The sequence below is a fragment of the Triticum urartu genome, chromosome 1, assembly GCF_003073215.2.
Source record: "Triticum urartu cultivar G1812 chromosome 1, Tu2.1, whole genome shotgun sequence".
In the NCBI taxonomy this organism is placed as follows: Eukaryota; Viridiplantae; Streptophyta; class Magnoliopsida; order Poales; family Poaceae; genus Triticum; species Triticum urartu.
Window position 1 is genome coordinate 301,685,930 of NC_053022.1, and position 20,816 is coordinate 301,706,745.

A 20,816-nucleotide genomic window follows, 5' to 3' on the forward strand; every position below is an offset into this window, starting at 1 on the left:
GGGGAGGAGTTCCGTCAGCACGACGGCGTGGTGACGATCTTGATGTTCTACCGTCGTAGGGCTTCGCCTAAGCACCGCTACAATATGACCGAGGTGGAATATGGTGGAGGGGGGCACCGCACACGGCTAAGGAACGATCACGAAGATCAACTTGTGTGTCTAGAGGTGCCCCCTGCCCCCGTATATAAAGGAGCAAGGGGGAGGGGTGGCCGGCCTAGGAGGGGGCGCGCCAAGGGGAGTCCTACTCCCACCGGGAGTAGGACTCCTTCCTTCCTTGTTGGAGTAGGAGAAGGGGAAAGAGGGGGAGAGGAAGAAGGAAAAGGGGGCTGTGCCCCTTGTCCAATTCGGACCAGAGGGGGGGGGGCGGCGCAGGCCTCCTTCCTTTTGGCCTCTCTCCTCTATTCCCGTATGGCCCAATAAGGCCCATATACTCCCCGACGAATTCCCGTAACACTCCGGTACTCCGAAAAATACCCGAATCACTCGGAACCTTTCCGATGTCCGAATATAGTCGTCCAATATATCGATCTTTACGTCTTGACCATTTCAAGACTCCTCGTCATGTCCCCTATCTCATCTGGGACTCCGAACTCCTTCGGTACATCAAAACTCATAAACTCATAATATAACTGTCATCGAAACCTTAAGCGTGCGGACCCTACGGTTCGAGAACAATGTAGACATGACCGAGACATCTCTCCGGTCAATAACCAATAGCGGAACTTGGATGCTCATATTGGCTCCTATATATTCTACGAAGATCTTTATCGGTCAGACCGCATAACAACATATGTTGTTCCCTTTGTCATCGGTATGTTACTTGCCCGAGATTCGATCGTCGGTATCTCAATACCTAGTTCAATCTCGTTACCGACAAGTCTCTTTACTCGTTTCGTAATACATCATCTCATAACTAACTCATTAGTTGCAATGCTTGCAAGGCTTTATGTGATGTGCATTACCGAGAGGGCCCAGAGATACCTCTCCGACAATCGGAGTGACAAATCCTAATCTCGAAATACGCCAACCCAACATGTACCTTTGGAGACACCTGTAGAGCACCTTTATAATCACCCAGTTACGTTGTGACGTTTGGTAGCACACAAAGTGTTCCTCTGGCAAACGGGAGTTGCATAATCTCATAGTCATAGGAACATGTATAAGTCATGAAGAAAGCAATAGCAACATACTAAACGATCGGGTGCTAAGCTAATGGAATGGGTCATGTCAATCAGATCATTCACCTAATGACGTGATCCCGTTAATTAAATAACAACTCTTTGTCCATGGTTAGGAAACATAACCATCTTTGATTAACGAGCTAGTCAAGTAGAGGCATACTAGTGACACTCTGTTTGTCTATGTATTCACACATGTATTATGTTTCCGGTTAATACAATTCTAGCATGAATAATAAACATTTATCATGATATAAGGAAATAAATAATAACTTTATTATTGCCTCTAGGGCATATTTCCTCCAGTCTCCCACTTGCACTAGAGTCAATAATCTAGTTCACATCGCCATGTGATTCAACACTAAGAGTTCACATCACCATGTGATTAACACCCATTGTTCACATCGTCATGTGACCTATACCCAAAGGGTTTACTAGAGTCAATAATCTAGTTCACATTATTTATGTGATTAACACCCAAAGAGTACTAAGGTGTGATCATGTTTTGCTTGTGAGATAATTTTAATCAACGGGTCTGTCACATACAGATCCGTAAGTATTTTGCGAATTCTATATCTACAATGCTCTGCACGGAGCTACTCTAGCTAATTGCTCCCACTTTCAATATGTATCTAGATCGAGACTTAGAGTCATCCAAATCTGTGTCAAAACTTGCATCGACGTAACTTTTTACGACGAACCTTTTGTCACCTCCATAATCGAGAAATATTTCCTTATTCCACTAAGGATAATTTTGACCAATGTCCAGTGATCTACTCTTAGATCATTATTGTACTCCCTTACTTAACAGAGTGTAGGGTATACAATAGATCTGGTACACATCATGGCATACTTTATAGAACCTATGGCTGAGGCATAGGGAACGACTTTCATTCTCTTTCTATCTTCTGTCGTGGTCGGGCTTTGAGTCTTACTCAATTTCATACCTTGTAACACAGCTAAGAACTCTTTCTTTGACTATTCCATTTTTGAACTACTTCAAAATATTGTCAAGGTATGTACTCATTGAAAAAACTTATCAAGCGTCTTGATCTATCTCTATATATTTTGATGCTTAATATGTAAGCAGCTTCACCGAGGTCTTTCTTTGAAAAACTTCTTTAAGAACACTCCTTTATGCTTTGTAGATTAATTCTACATTATTTCCGATCAACAATATGTCATTCACATATACTTATCAGAAATGCTGTAGTGCTCCCACTCACTTTCTTGTAAATACAGGCTTCATCACAAGTCTGTATAAAACTATATGCTTTGATCAACTTATCAAGCGTATATTCCAACTCTGAGATGCTTGCACCAGTCCATAGATGGATCGCTGGAGCTTGCATATTTTGTTAGCACCTTTAGGATTGACAAAACCTTCTGGTTGTATCATATACAACTCTTTTTTAATAAATCTATTAAGGAATGCAGTTTTGTTTATCCATTTGCCAGATTTCATAAAATGCGGCAATTGCTAACATGATCCGGACAGACTTAAGCATAGATACGAGTGAGAAACTCTCATCGTAGTCAACACCTTGAACTTGTCGAAAACCTTTTGCGACAATTCTAGCTTTGTAGATAGTAACACTACTATCAGCGTCCGTCTTCCTCTTGTAGATCCATTTATTCTCAATTGCTTGCCGTTCAGTGGGCAAGTCAACCAAAGTCCATACTTTGTTCTCATACATGGATCCCATCTCAGATTTCATGGCTTCAAGCCATTTTGCGGAATCTGGGCTCACCATCGCTTCTTCATAGTTCGTAGGTTCGTCATGGTCAAGTAGCATGACCTCCAGAACAGGATTACCGTACCACTCTGGTGCGGATCTCACTCTGGTTTACCTACGAGATTCGGTAGTAACTTGATCTGAAGTTACATGATCATCATCATTAGCTTCTTCACTAATTGGTGTAGTAGTCACAGGAACAGATTTCTGTGATGGACTACTTTCCAATAAGGGAGAAGGTACAATTACCTTATCAAGTTCTACTTTCCTCCCACTCACTTCTTTCGAGAGAACCTCCTTCTCTAGAAAGGATCCATTCTTAGCAACGAATGTCTTGCCTTCGGATCTGTGATAGAAGGTGTACCCAACAGTAACTTTTTGGGTATCCTATGAAGACACACTTTTCCGATTTGGGTTTGAGCTTATCAGGATGAAACTTTTTCACATAAGCATTGCAACCCCAAACTTTAAGAAACGACAACTTTGGTTTCTTGCCAAACCACAGTTCATACGGTGTCGTCACAACAGATTTAGATGGTGCCCTTTTAACGTGAATGCAGCTGTCTCTAATGCATAACCCCAAAACGATAGTGGTAGATCGGTAAGAGACATCATAGATTGCACTATATCCAATAAAGTACGGTTATGACTTTCGGACACACCATTATGCTGAGGTGTTCCATGTGGCATGAGTTTGTGAAACTATTCCACATTGTTTTAATTGAAGACCAAACTCGTAACTCAAATATTTGTCTCCGCGATCAGATCGTAGAAACTTTATTTTCTTGTCACGATGATTTTCCACTTCACTCTGAAATTCTTTGAACTTTTCAGATGTTTCAGACTTATGTCTCATCAAGTAGATATACGCATATCTGCTCAAATCATCTGTGAAGTTCAGAAAATAACGATACTTGCCGTGAGCTTTAACACTCATCGGACCGCATACATCAGTATGTATTATTTCCAATAAGTCAGTTGCTCGCTCCGGAGAACGGAGTCTTAGTCATCTTGCCCATGAGGCATGGTTCGCAAGCATCAAGTGATTCCAAAATCCCATCAGCATGGAGTTTCTTCATGCGCTTTACACCAATATGACCTAAACGGCAGTGCTACAAATAAGTTACACCATCATTATTAACTTTGCATCTTTTGGCTTCAATATTATGAATATGTGTATCACTACAATCGAGATCCAACAAACCATTTTCGTTGGTGTGTATGACCATAGAAGGTTTTATTCATGTAAAGAGAACAACAATTGTTCTCTAACTTAAATGAATAACCGTGTTGCAATAAACATGATTAAATCATATTCATGCTCAACGCAAACACCAAATAACACTTATTTAGGTTCAACACTAATCTCGAAAGTATAGGGAGTCTGCGATGATGATCATATCAATCTTGGAACCACTTCCAACACACATCATCACTTCACCCTTAACTAGTCTCTGTTTATTCTGCAACTCCCGTTTCGAGTTACTAATTTTAGCAACTGAACTAGTATCAAATACTGAGGGGTTGCTATAAACAATAGTAAAGTACACATCAATAACATGTATATCAAATATACTTATATTCACTTTGCCATCCTTCTTATCTGCCAATCACTTGGGGTAGTTCCGCTTCCAGTGACCAGTCCCTTTGCAGTAGAAACACTTAGTCTCAGGCTTAGGACCAAACTTGGGCTTCTTCACTTGAGTAGCAACTTGCTTGCTGTTCTTCTTGAAGTTCCCCTTCTTCCCTCTGCCCTTTTCTTGAAACTAGTGGTCTTGTCTACCATCAACACTTGATGTTTTTCTCGATTTCTACCTTCGTCAATTTCCGCATTACGAAGAGCTTGGGAATCGTTTCCGTTATCCCTTGCATATCATAGTTCATCACGAAGTTCTACTAACTTGGTGATGGTGACTAGAGAATTTTGTCAATCACTATATTATCTGGAAGATTAACTCCCACTTGATTCAAGCGATTGTAGTACTCAGACAATCTGAGTACATGCTCATTAGTTGAGCGATTCTCCTCCATCTTTTAGCTATAGAACTTGTTGGAGACTTCATATCTCTCAACTCGGGTATTTGCTTGAAATATTAACTTCAACTCCTGGAACATCTCATATGCTCCATGACGTTCAAAACGTCTTTGAAGTCCCGATTCTAAGCCATTAAGCATGGTGCACTAAACTATCAAGTAGTCATCATATTGAGCTAGCCAAACGTTCATAACGTCTGCATCTGCTCCTGCAATAGGTCCGTCACCTAGCGGTGCATCAAGGACATAATTCTTCTGTGCAGCAATGAGGATAAACCTCAGATCACGGATCCAATCCGCATCATTGCTACTAACATCTTTCAACACAATTTTCTCTAGGAACATATCAAAATAAACACAGGGAAGCAACAACGCGAGCTATTGATCTACAACATAATTTTCAAAATACTACCAGGACTAAGTTCATGATAAATTTAAGTTCAATTAATCATATTACTTAAGAACTCCCACTTAGATAGACATCCCTCTAATCCTCTAACTGATTACATGATCCAAATCAACTAAACCATGTCCGATCATCACGTGAGATGGAGTAGTTTCATTGGTGAACATCGCTATGTTGATCATATCTGCTATATGATTCACGCTCGACCATTCGGTCTCCGTGTTCCGAGGCCATATCTGTATATGCTTGGCTTGTCAAGTATAACCTGAGTATTCTGCGTGTGAAACTATTTTGCACCCGTTGTATTTGAACGTAGAGCCTATCACACCCGATCACGTGGTGTCTCAGCACGAAGAACTTTCGCAACGGTGCATACTCAGGGAGAACACTTCTTGATAATTAGTGAGAGATCATCTTATAATGCTACTGTCAATCAAAGAAAGATAAGATGCATAAAAGATAAACATCACATGCAATTAATATAAGTGATATAATATGGCCACCATCATCTTGTGCTTGTGATCTCCATCTTCCAAGCACCGTCATGATCACCATCGTCACCGGCGCGACACCTTGATCTCCATCATAGCATCGTTGTCGTCTCGCCAATCTTATGCTTCCACGACTATCGCTACCGCTTAGTGATAAAGTAAAGCATTACAGCGCGATTGCATTGCATACAATAAAGCGACAACCATATGGCTCCTGCCAGTTGCCGATAACTCGGTTACAAAACATGATCATCTCATACAATAAAATTTAGCATCATGTCTTGACCATATCACATCACAACATGCCCTGCAAAAACAAGTTAGATGTCCTCTACTTTGTTGTTGCAAGTTTTACGTGGCTGCTACGGGCTTAAGCAAGAACCAATCTTACCTACGCATCAAAACCACAACGATAGTTTGTCAAGTTGGTGCTGTTTTAACCTTCGCAAGGATCGGGCGCCGAACCAAAGTATGACATGCTGGTAAGCAGTATGACTTATATCGCCCACAACTCACTTGTGTTCTACTCGTGCATATAACATCAACACATAAAACCTAGGCTCGGATGCCACTGTTGGGGAACGTAGTAATTTCAAAATTTTCCTACGCACACGCAAGATCATGGTGATGCATAGCAATGAGAGGGGAGAGTGTGATCTACGTGCCTTTGTAGATCGACAACGGAAGCGTTAGCACAACATGGTTGATGTAGTCGTACGTCTTCACGGTTCGACCGATCCAAGCACCGTTACTCCGGCACCTCCGAGTTCTTGGCACATGTTCAGCTCGATGACGATCCCCGGGCTCTGATCCAGCAAAGCGTCGGGGAGGAGTTCCGTCAGCACGACGGCGTGGTGACGATCTTGATGTTCTACCATCGCAGGGCTTCGCCTAAGCACCGCTACAATATGACCGAGGTGGAATATGGTGGAGGGGGGCACCGCACACGGCTAAGGAACGATCACGGAGATCAACTTGTGTGTCTAGAGGTGCCCCCTGCCCCCGTATATAAAGGAGCAAGGGGGAGGGGGCGGCCGGCCTAGGAGGGGGCGCGCCAAGGGGAGTCCTACTCCCACCGGGAGTAGGACTCCTTCCTTCCTTGTTGGAGTAGGAGAAGGGGAAAGAGGGGGAGAGGAAGAAGGAAAAGGGGGCTGTGCCCCTTGTCCAATTCGGACCAGAGGGGGGGGGGCGGCGCAGGCCTCCTTCCTTTTGGCCTCTCTCCTCTATTCCCGTATGGCCCAATAAGGCCCATATACTCCCCGACGAATTCCCGTAACTCTCCGGTACTCCGAAAAATAACCGAATCACTCGGAACCTTTCCGATGTCCGAATATAGTCGTCCAATATATCGATCTTTACGTCTCGACCATTTCGAGACTCCTCGTCATGTCCCCTATCTCATCTGGGACTCCGAACTCCTTCGGTACATCAAAACTCATAAACTCACAATATAACTGTCATCGAAACCTTAAGCGTGCGGACCCTACGGTTCGAGAACAATGTAGACATGACCGAGACATGTCTCCGGTCAATAACCAATAGCGGAACCTGGATGCTCATATTGGCTCCTACATATTCTACGAAGATTTTTATCGGTCAGACCGCATAACAACATACGTTGTTCCCTTTGTCATCGGTATGTTACTTGCCCGAGATTCGATCGTCGGTATCTCAATATCTAGTTCAATCTCGTTACCGGCAAGTCTCTTTACTCGTTCTGTAATACATCATCTCACAACTAACTCATTAGTTGCAATGCTTGCAAGGCTTTATGTGATGTGCATTACCGAGAGGGCCCAGAGATACCTCTCCAACAATCAGAGTGACAAATCCTAATCTCGAAATACGCCAACCCAACATGTACCTTTGGAGACACCTGTAGAGCACCTTTATAATCACCCAGTTACATTGTGACGTTTGGTAGCACACAAAGTGTTCCTCCGGCAAACGGGAGTTTCATAATCTCATAGTCATAGGAACATGTATAAGTCATGAAGAAAGCAATAGCAACATACTAAACGATCGGGTGCTAAGCTAATGGAATGGGTCATGTCAATCAGATCATTCACCTAATGATGTGATCCCGTTAATCAAATAACAACTCTTTGTCCATGGTTAGGAAACATAACCATCTTTGATTAACGAGCTAGTCAAGTAGAGGCATACTAGTGACACTCTGTTTGTCTATGTATTCACACATGTATTATGTTTCTGGTTAATACAGTTCTAGCATGAATAATAAACATTTATCATGATATAAGGAAATAAATAATAACTTTGTTATTGCCTCTAGGGCATATTTCCTTCACAACTCCCATCACTCAGCTATAGGGATGACGCCTTTTAAGGCCATGTTTGGGTACGAACCAAAGCACTGGGGGATCACGACAGAGAATGCTTGCTCTGTACCAGCACTGCAATCGTGGATTAAAGAACGAGATATCATCCAGGACCTTTTACAGCAGCATTTGAACAGGGCGAGGCAATTGATGAAGAACCAAGCTGATAAAAAGAGGTCTTTCCGCACGTTCGAGATTGGTGATCAGGTGTTTCTGAAACTGCAACCCTACATCCAGTCTTCTGTAGCCCCAAGAGCGAACCACAAGCTGGCGTACAAGTACTATGGGCCTTTTCCAGTCATCACAAAGATCAATGAAGTGGCTTATAAGCTCCAGCTGCCTCCGCAAGCGACAATTCACCCGGTGTTTCATGTCTCCTTGCTCCGTCGCGTCCTGAACTCGGGTACGGCAGTCGAACCTCTTCTCCCGCATTGTTCTAATGAACTTGCTATGCCTGTGAAGATTATGCAGTCACGTTGGAGGCAATCAAAAGGCAAAATGCGCGAACAAGTTCGCATTCGCTGGTCCAACTCCGAGGCGCCGGGTGACACTTGGGAGGACAAAGCCAGTCTCCAACAGCGTTTCCCGCTCGCGGAGGCTTGGGGACAAGCCTCAGCTCAAGGAGGGGGGATGTCAGCGTCCTTGACAGGAGCGACCCACCAGGCAGCGTCAGCAACCGCATCGCTGCTGCTCCACGCACTCCCCGGCTCAAGAAGCCCAACCCAAGAGTCGTTGGGCCGGACTGGGTCAGCTGAAGCCCAACCGCACTGATACTTAAGGGAGGAGGAGCAGCTGCACGGGCATCCAGTGGATCACGGCAACGGCGGCTTGGATCTTTTCCCTTTCCCCTACCTGTCTCGCGACGAACCCTAGCTCCAGAATTCTTGTATTTTGCCTGTAATCGCCACAAAACTTGTATCCGCGAGTGATTGCTGCTAGTAATCGAGAGAGTACCTACCCATACCCTAACACTACTAGTAGAATGCCCGTGCGTTGCTACGGGCACAAAAGAAATATAGATGAGTCCAAGAGCATAAGTTGTGGCCATCTTTTATCTTCTCCACGAAGATGTTGTCCCTCAACTTTTCTACATATACAGGTAATATATACTTTTAGATATATACCAAGATTGTGGGAAGACATAAGGTAACATTTCATATCTCGTTCCTTTCCATTTCCTCCATATTCACCATCGCAACAAGACGTGACATCATGTGCATTCTCCCGTAAAAAAAATAAAAAAATGTTAATTCTCCCTAGCTGCCTCCTATTTTCCGACAAACCTTGGACCTCACCTCCGACCTTGCTATCACATAGTCATCTCTCTTCTCTTTCATTGTTCATATCCTTTCCATCAACGGATGATAGTACATTACACTTAGTTGAAATCTATTGCCCATCTCTCTTCATTAGTTCAAACTTTTGAATAAGTTGGCTGAAGCATGAATCAATATGGTATCCAAGTCAAGAGGTCTTTTGAGTTCAAGACCCCACCAACACAGTATTAAAATAGAAGATCCTACGTTCTACATCGATCACACATCTAAGCACTAAATAAGCCTAAACATGATAGTGCATTACATTTAGTTGAAATATATTGTCCATCTCGCTTCATCAGTTCAGATTTTTTGATGAGTTGGCTGGAGCATGAATTCAATAAACACCTCACGTTAATATTCTCTCATTGTCACATACATATGAAAACAGTGACGATTGTCATGTGGGCGATGTTTTTGTCAATAATCTCAAGACCAACTGGCTCAGTATCTTGGAGGTGCTCATATGGGTAGAGTGTGCATGCATGCGTTCATAAGGGTGAGTGTGTGTACCTGTTTGTAAACATCGGCGTTTGTACTGTGTGTGTTTTAACTTCAGAATACACAAGAATTATATCACAAGCACAAGTGTCAAGATATAACAACATGATGGTTTTCAAATTAAGGAGTTCTGCGAATATACATTTCTTGCCAAAGGAAACAGGAATATACATAGCAACTGGTGAATAAAGTCATATGGAGGATATAGTGCACCCCCTCCTCCCATGTAAAATTCAACATGTTAATTGCTTTGCATCCATTTTATAAACCAAGCCTTGCTTTAGTTGATGCCACCTAACAAGAGAATAGGCAAACATATGTACATGATTACACAATACATTAATTTCAGTGGTATTTTTTAATATGTTCGATGCTAGGCTAGCATATTATCAGATCAACAAAAAAAACTTCAACATTCATTCAGAAACTCGGGTATGTGACGTCTAAATATTTTACCAACTTCAACAAGATGGAAAACAAATAGCAAGAAATATATGCACAATACAAAAGTGTCTCTTACCATGACAACACCCAATATAAATTAAAAATACGAAAAAGTTGTTACAGCAGTACTATTACTTACAACAAGAATTGTATGTTTCCTAAGCAAACTGTGGAATAAATGTTTCTTGACATTCAATGTTCATTTTAGAATCCACGTAAAGTGTTGTGGAATAATTGTTTCTTGAAAGTCAACTTTCTGTATAGCGTAATTTCTTATGCATGAGAGATAAATAATGCACAAAAAATAGAACCATAAGATAGCTGGAAGCCTGCTACTGTAAATTGGTGAAACTATGAGCCAGCAACAGAATAACATGGAAAGCAAGTATGAGAAATATGAAACTGATATTCCTCTGTACAAAGCTAATACGAATTCCAGCCCATGCTATTAGTGAATCCTGTTGACCATGAAGAAGCTAAATGGAAAAATACTACTTTTTATATAATAGAAAATAGACCGCAAGAAAACACGAAATAACAAAGAAAAGCAAAAAAAAAGTTTAGAAGGTTGAACCTAATGCTAGCATCATGGTAATAAACCCATGTCTACAAAGGAACATTAGCATTCAAATGTGAGAGCTCACTAGCTTGTCATGTCTATATTTTGTTGCACTTGTATCTGATTTGAAATTTAAAGAATTATGATGAGAAACTCATGTAGAACTGCAGTATAATCTTTTGAATAAACATTGTCAATTGTCTAAGAGTGCTAACATTTAAACTCATTCAAAATGTTGGCAAATGGAATGAGAAATGTAATACCCGAGATAATACATTATAAGGCTACAACAAGTCCCCTCCAATTTTTAGGAAGCTCTCCACTATATGTGTAGCAATGAACCAGCCTCAAAACCCATTATAGACTGCCAGATAGATATTTGTTTCTTCAATTTCTAACAAACATATAAAATATTGATTGAGAAGCACTCCTGCTTACTACACGGTGATTCATAACATCAGAGTGCAGGAACAAACTTGATTTTGTTGAACAGATAAAATTCACCTTGTTCTTCTTCACCAAAGTCTCCCCCAAGATTTTTCATCTAATCTTCTTTCCCATATATATTTTTTCTTCAAAAAGGAGGCCTACCTAGGCTTCTTTCCCATATCTGCACAAGTCATGCTTAGAGCTGGTCCTTGTGAAGCACTAACCTACCTTGGCTCAACGCCAATGTGCATCAGCCTATCAAAAGCATAGGTGTAAGAATCATCCATGTACTCTGCACAAACAAGGGAAAAATCGTATGAGCTTTGATGCTTCACTATATTATAGTTTAGCAGAAGAGATAAACGGGCAGAAGTCTGGATGTATAGTAGTGGGGAAGCTGAGGTTACCTGGATTACCGATCAAAGGTGCCTTCCATTTGCCCTTGTGGTTCAGGTTCCTAAATTTTTGAATGCACAAAAACTTATGCCAGAAGTTGGACGCCCGAGGTATCCTATGCCATTTGGGGCGATGGAATTTCGAGTAACTGCTTGTTGAATTGATGATATTGCTGGGCATTGAATTAACTGAATCAGAGTGACTTCTAAAGATAGGGCACGATAGAATCACAAAGCATAGAAAAAGTAGATAAGTTTGTGTGAGATACTCACAGTCAATAATTTAGAAGCTTCTACATTACTAAAAAATGCACCACATACATAGATATTAGTTGTATCCACTATTCTCTTAACGGGCATAAATTGTAGCAAACTAAGCCAACATAATCGCCTGTAATACTTAACCAGTGTCCAACATCCTTGAGTAACAAAACCAAGTATTAATGTTGATCACTTACAAAAGAAATGGGCTACAATCACAAGATAAATGACATGGAAAAGGTCAACCGAACCTTTAAAAGTGGGAACTGTAGCGTCAGTCCAATTCCGCTGCCATGGCACCATTTTTTGCTGCACCTAGTGCCACCCAAAGTTTGTCCTAATATTCTATTGCTAGTATATAAGTTCTAAAGTATTTTACTAACAAACAAAAAGGTGGGAAAAATGTGAATCTGCAAATTACGAGGACAAAATAAAATCAAAAGTCCAAACAGATGTGTTAAGATCAGTTTATACGTGCAGCCAAATGTTACAAAGCTAGCTTACATGAGTTCAATCCACCAGAATCGAGAAGATGCACAAAATGTCGGGAAACGAATTACAAACACTACCATTTTAAAGAACAAAAGGTAAACGTAGTCCAGCCTTTCAGTGAATACTGAAGCGGAAAATAGAAATATTTATGAATCTCCAGAACAAACAAAATAACACGGAGTGGAAGCTTAGAAAGATATAGTAATGCCTCGCCAGCGTCACCTTCAAAGTTGCATATGTTACACCCAGACACACATAATGACACAAAAGAATTATGCTGGAATTTAATGTTCGGACTAGAAGTAATTTGTTTCCATTTTATTGTACCCAGATTCTGTTGGTTACTTTTCCTACTGAATTTATCCTGCATATAAATAAGGGATACTGAATCATTGGAACCTAATCATTGTCGGTACCAAATTTTTGAACCATACTCCTAAAACAAGTAGTACCGATTGTTCCGCATAATGCATATAAGGTGTGTCAGTTTCTATCCGTGGCTCCCTGTTCCAAGTACCCCGCCGGTGAATCTTATGGCCGAAAGGCGACCGTGTGAAGCGATGGCGTCTGGTCGTAGGCGTCTGCTCATGTTTCTATCCATATAAATGTAAAAATGTCAAACCATGTGTGTGCTAGAAGATTGTTCCTAATTCAATATAAATGGATAATTTTTTACTATTGCCCTTTATTTCTTGAAGACCAGTCAGTCTAGTTTTCCCTAGGTTCTGAAATCGCTGATGAGCCCTCAACTTCTTCAGGTTCGGCTCTTGTGCAGATACAGTTAGCCTTTGCACTACAAATTTATTAGCAAAACATATGTTTCCTACATAGAACATAAAGCTAGCCAATCTCACCGAGAAATCATAGTGCCCTGCCTGAAGTTCCTGAAGCTCCTGTATGCCAAAGATGTAACTCCGTTGTTGTCTGAGCTTCCACTGGGCAATGTGTAGACAACTCTAAGCTTCATTTCCTCAATCATCATATCAGCATCCTTGTTGAACTGGAGAATACATATATATATGGAATATAGTTGGTGGAATGCTAATCATCCAGAGCCTAATGACATTGACAACACAACACTAAATCATAGAAACTGGTGAAATTCCATAAATATCTTGAAGAAAGATCGATTCATAAACTTAGGTGGATGGAATAGAACACATATGTGTGTGCTCGTTTCATACTGCTGGGTGGACGGGATAAAATCGCCATGGACACTCTCTCATTGGACAGCATCTCTACTGAATAGGGAATAATTATCTCTATCAATAAGCAAAAGCAAACAACTGAAACAAGATAACTATATCACTTCAGTCCTTACATTGAGACGCCAATTTGATCACAGAAGACCATCTGTAAAAATGCAGAACAACATGGGCCTTGGCCTCAATTCGGCGACCCAACTTCAATTTTGAAAGCCTGCAAGCAAGCAAGAGATAGGAGTGAGCACAGTAATCTGAAATCAAATGAGAGAGTGTTAGCATTGTCGTCGTGCTCCCCTGCTCAGGCCATCTCGGTGCAGCCACATCCCATTCAGAAAATGTTCGATAAATGAATTGAATTTATTATATGTGCTTTCATGTAATCACCAATTTTTTAGTTATAAAATAGATTGACTTGGGATTTCCAAACATGTTGGTGTCAAATGTATATTTACTCACTTAACATTGAACTATACAATATTGTGTATAGGATATACTGTACTCAGGCATGTAAATTCGATAACTTTGTCATGCATCATTCATACGAAGCTCATTCTCACTTTTCTCATTCATACGAAGCTCATTTGTTCTCCTTCTTTATTTGTATCAGAATTTCTGAATTTAATGATGTCGTCAGTTCTGACCAATTTGTTCAATGCACATACACATTTAATCAACCAACACCATTAGCCATTTTGTGAAAAAACTAATTAAATAGAACCATGCACTACCCGAAACTACATGATGCTAATGTCCTTACCTTTGTTGCTTGCAAGAATGCATACTAAAATATGGGGAAAAATCGTAGCTCTAATCATGGCAGTCCTTGTTAGTTGTCGTTAATCTACATCTCATAGAAATATTATTTGCTGAAGACAATCTCAACATACAAATCTGAAGAGTTTTATTAAAACTCAGCTAGATGCCTTTCCTAAAATAGTACTCAATTCATCCCAAAATAAGTATCGCTGGTTGAGTTCAACTTTAGTATTTTGAGATGGATGGAGTAGTATTTTATACGAAGAGAATTATATAGGTTCCACACTTACAAAGATTGGTAGGCATAAATATGAGTACTATCCATGGAAGTCATATTCAGTACTTCGATGGAGAATATCAGTATCATCTTTAGAAGAATTTAGCACCATGTCTAGTTTAATTACACGGACACCTATTTGCAGAGCCATGATGATGGGAACGTCACTGCAGTCACTGATTAGCTGATTGCTAGTAAAATATGAGTACTGCGGTGTAACGAAATAGTGGGAAAACGGTGCATTCATGTCATGGCGGACCTGGTAACATGAGATTTACATCAAAATTAAGAGCAAAGCTTGTAACAGCAGATTGTTCCTAGGAAAATAAATAAACAAATAGAGCAAATAACCAAATTCAAACCAGGTACCATTTCAGTAAAATCTGCAAAATGATCCTACAAAGCATTGCAGCAAATTTGTTGAGCTACCTCAAGGAATCTAAAAATGCCAAGACCGGAAGATCGACACTTACTATATCAGGCGCTTCCTTATCATCTCATCCATGATAATCTGAACAACCGAGCTTCAGAAGTTCATAAGTATCTGCTAGATCGTTCAATCCTGTATTCCTGTTGTAGGGCAAAATCAACAGTTAATTGCATTAAGGTTTCAGATACAATAGATAGATACGTAAGATGCATCATTATGGTGTACATAGATGAAGCATTATAAGATGATGACATTGTTCGTACCAGATAGTTCCTATCGCTTTCACAGTTTCCCATCTCTACCCATGTTTCTATGCATTTTGGATCATCATCTGTAGAAAACGAAGTCTTGAATATCAGTTTTTTTTGCCACCACACGGTACTTCCTAAAATTAGGTGGTTGCTTATTGTCAACAAAACAAGATTTTATGCTAGAAATAATAAGGGCATGTACTGTTTAATACAGATTTTGCGCAGTCAGATTTCTAATCCTATTGGTGACTATAGACAAAGATAAGATACGAGGTAAACAACTAAACACACACCCTTGGGAACATACACGGAAGAGATTCAGGATTGTGTTTCCAGTAACGGTATACCTCTGGACATCGTGTTTCTAGTACCGGTGTGTGCCTCTGGCCATCGACACGAAGAGGTGCAGGAAGCGGAGGGCCTCGACATCAAGCCCCAGCCCGTCAACGTCGCGACGCTCGACGAGCAGGCACATATGCGTTCACGCGTCCTCGCCTCCCTGCCGCGGTCGAGTGTTGCCAAACGGCCCCACACAAGCTTTGACTCCATGAGTTACATGCTCCTCTTCCCGTGACGAGCGCCGCCTGCCTGTCCCCTAGATCCAGCCTCGACGTGACAACGTCGAGCGTCACCGCCTCTGATTCCTACGAGCAAGAAGCCAAGGGCTCCAGGAAGAGGCCGGAAGAGGATAGGTGTAGCGGAAGAAAACCTGAGCGAGCTGTGGGAGGGAGGAGGGGAGAAGGGACCACGATCTCGCTCGGGCAAGGAAAGCGATAATTGGGGAAGGATATATTCTGTAGTTATTGCGAGGATCGTGCGAGAGGATTTCTTGGGCTACGTAAAAGTGTGTGGGAGGGAGCGAAGGTGGAGCTAAGTATGGAAAGAGATCGGTGGCTTCGACGGCTGTATTTTTTTTCCGAGCGGAGCTAAGTATGGAAGAAGATCGGTGGGAGAAATAAATCGAAGAGGGAGGTGATTTGTTTGGAAGGTGATCTCCTGTATATGGTATTATTTTTGAATTCTTAATTACCAAATATTTACATGATTGAATTAAATCGACACCTGCCAAAGTAAGCACGAATAAATGGAAGGAGTATCAGACACGATTCGGTTTTAAGTGTGAAGAAAAAAAAATTAACATGGGAGTGATGGGGAAGGTGAGAGAAAATAAACCGGATGAAAAAAAATCAGACGAAAGTGGAAGGACTATTCAACCAATTCGTCCATTAAGAATAGAGATTGCAACAGCAAAGCGCGCCGTTGGACCCAAACATAATTGGTCACCGGGCGATGCGCGTGCATGACGCCATTGTGGTGACGATCTTTCACGCTGTATGTCGACATGCATGGCCGCACCAATTGGACAGTTGATTGTTCTAGTAGTAGTATACAATGCATGCATGGGGCCTACCAGGTTGATTTTCCTGATCAAAATAGTTAAAAGTACATCAGGGAACTTGTTATGGAGTATCTATATTTGGAGCATGTTGTCATTTTTTGTAGTACTTCCAAAGCTTGAACAAGGCTAAATCCGCCGCATTAATAATTTATCAATGTACTGATGTGTCTCAAAACCATGTCACTGAGATCTCGGTAAGATTAATGTATAAGTTGTTGGACATAGTTTCCTGCCCAATTGCAGGTTATAAGAACTAGTAGGATTAGTTTAAGTGTCTGCCAAATTGGAGATTACTTGGAACCTATATCCTGCCAGGCGTTGCAATGTCCCCTTCACAGACATGACTGGCTCTGTCGAGAGATTTCTAGCCTCCTTCCAAAGATCTCTACCTTGTTTGTTACTCCTCGTCCGTCTGTTAATTCCTTGAAATGGTCTTCATGGAGTCCAATTATGTCGACAACGCTTACTATAGTGATCATTTGGTGGGAACCCGCGTCTGGAAATGTTCTGGTGGGAAATAGACTGCTAGCTCGGCGTCAAACTCTTGTGCTTCTAGCATGTCCCAAGTGTTTTCTTGGCGACTTGGGGTACATTTTGCCTCGAAATAGCAAGCCAAAACATCGGTTGAAAAACACTACTCCCTCTGTCTAGGTGTATAAGTCGTCTTAGCTTGTGCATCGCGATCAAGACGAAGGGGAATACGAGAAAACTTAATATTTTTTTGCTAGTTAGCTTGTGTAAGGAAAGTCTCAAAGCATTGAAAGCATGCACAACCCACATTTTTTATTGGTTGATATGTCACGAAATAAGAAACAAGGAGGGAGTTAATGTACCATGCGTTTTGAGATTATTTGATTTTCGGAAGATGACTTATACACCTAGCGGAGGGAGTAAGGAAAGTCCATCTAGCATGCAATGCAAAAGTACAAAACAGTCTCAGGCTAACCGCTAATTCATCAGCATGCTTAATCAATGGTACGAACTTCTTATCTGAATTCCATGGCCATGCAAGCTAAGATCATTGTATCTATCCGCAATCTTCGGATAATATTTAGAGTTGGAGTCAACTACACGTAGATCACAAACGAGGCTAGTTTATTCAGGGTTTCAATAATGCAGACAGCTTGAGCTGTCACGATAGCCAGCTCACCCATCAAACTAAGATCGTATTAGAGTAAAAATTAGTTTCTATGACGTAACTTTTGTTTTATATACTTGTTTGACCAATCAATGAGACACTGCGAAGGTGCTGGAGAATATCTTTGACTAATCAAAAAGGGTAAAAAGTACAATAATTTACGTTCGGTTCTTTTGTACAGCTAAAGAGTAACGGTGATGATTAATTTTGGTCACTGTGTACTCTGATTTCTGATGGGCAGTTCTGCACCAAGACAGTTTAACCACCTGTGGTTTGAAAATCAGTAAAAAAAATCAATGTTAAAGTCTAAAGAATGAGAAACTAACAATCAAATGACAGCAAATGGATTTGATCACTTGCAATATTGCCGAATGACCACATGATAAATCAGCCGTTAATACTTGTATGGATTAGCACAAAAGAAAAGGCGGCACCACTAGTAGTAAAGTGATTAATCCCATGAAGATTTTTTTTAAAGAACACTTGTGTCACCAAGACAAGTGTTAGCATCAAGCGATCATATATGGCCTATGGGGTCAATAGTCAAGTTAAAATAAATCACACATGGCCATGAACTGGTCCAGGGAGACAAATAATGGTTCTCTAGAGGTGATAATGCTAGCTAGATGGTTAGGTGAAGCAGCAACCTAATTGTTCACTAGCTACTGAGCCACATCACACGTTTTACTTTTTACTAGTGATAAGCTTCAACGATCCAATCCGGCGAGCTTGCTCCCTTTGGAAAGGAGAAAAATGAGAGGAGTAAGAAAATTTGACTGGGAAAGAAAGCTGATTTTTTTGCTAGATTGGAGGATATGCATCCACGTCACTCCTGGCCACTGAGTTCATGCAGGGACAACCAAACTTACGTTAAGTTATTGGCTCGTTTTATGGCTCACATCAATCCTGGGCTAACTATAGTGCTTACTCCTATTCCACCTGTCCAATTTGTAATAATAGTTTGGTTACTTGGCAGCGAAATAGTGGGGTATATATGGGTGAAACTTACTTTATGCTCCTGGTTAAGCCTCTAGCATTGTGATTCCAGGTTTTTCTTGCAGCATGAAAATGATGTCATTAAAATAGACTTTACTGACGAGGCCCCTTTTTAGCGTCGAAACTATTTGAGAATTTCATAAGAATTGGTTCTTTTTTGCGTGTTTCAAATGGACCACAAAGATCATAACTTGTTAAAGTATAGATGACAATGGGTAAGATATGGGCAGGTATGGACCCATTTTGCCTAAACTAATACCAGAATTGACACCCGTGTCCATACCCAACGAGTATCCATAGAATTTGCATGATAAAAAATTCAAGTGATGATGGGCGAGGAGTCTAGTAACGATGTGGTCTCCTCCTGCAGGTGTCCCCTTGGCAGCAGGGAGTATGAGCAACGGATGTGTGGAGCTTGGAGTAGTGGAGGTGGTGATAGGAGCGGGGGATTGATGGACCTGGAGGAGGGCAGGATCCATGATATGATAAGTCGATGTTTCGTCGTTTCGAGGAGTCACATAGGATAGAAGATCACACAAAACATAGGAGGAGTAGCGGGATGGCATTTGCAGGCCTATTGGCTACAAGTGGTCTGGGGAATTTGTGATTTATGATAGGTCTTAAGGGGTTGGATGTTGACACACAAGTCCTAGAAGTTATTTTCATTTATTAACTTTTTGTAGGTGTTCATTGGGTTACCCGGGGGTGTAATGTAATAGGGTAATATCTCGAGGTCCAATGTGGTAGGGTAATATCTCAGGAGAATATGATGAATCTCTATCGACTCTGCAACCTGCATTTTTTATTCGTGCTTTCCAACCATGTACACATCGATGTGTAAACAAAGCCAGGATTCCTTCACTATCACCACAGCTGATTGTGAGATCCACATTAACAAGCTACTTGGTAATACACTCTTTCCTGCACTTGTATCCATGAGGTACAATAATCTTCAACTTGGAGGAACAAATTAAGCATTGTGTGTCAAACCGTTGACAACGTAAGAAAATGATTTGCGGGATCTTAGGACATCTTTAAGGGCATGCATCAAATGTCTTCCCTTATTTGTCTGTCAAAATGGTGGTATCCAAGGGCATATCTCATTTGTCCGGTCCCATATTTTTTCTTTCATGTTCAACATTGATTTGCTAACTATTATATTTGAAATAACACAATTCGAATCTAGAAATACATAGTTCAGATATAATTAGTATTCGGAGAACATAGTTCAACCGCACAAATTATTCAAAAAATTGGCTATATTGCTTTCCATGATGCACCCAGATATGCCTCACTAGATCATTGATAAGTAGTTGATGCACTTTTCGATCTCGGATGTTTTGATGCATCTCAAGAAAATGTTCGACCTGATTTGCCTCTTGTGGGGGGAAGGGGGGAGGGGGCGATAGTCTTTTCCATGCAGTCAAAATCAAAATTGTGAACACCATCACCGTCATCCTCCATGGTCATGTTGTGTATGATCACACTGAAGGAAATATGCCCTAGAGGCAAGAATAAAGTTATTATTTATTTCCTTATTTCATGATAAATGTTTATTATTCACGCTAGAATTGTATTAACCGGAAACATAATACATGTGTGAATACATAGACAAACATAGTGTCACTAGTATGCCTCTACTTGACTAGCTCGTTAATCAAAGATGGTTAAGTTTCCTAACCATAGACATGAGTTGTCATTTGATTAACGGGATCACATCATTAGGAGAATGATGTGATTGACTTGACCCATTCCGTTAGCTTAGCACTTGATCGTTTAGTTT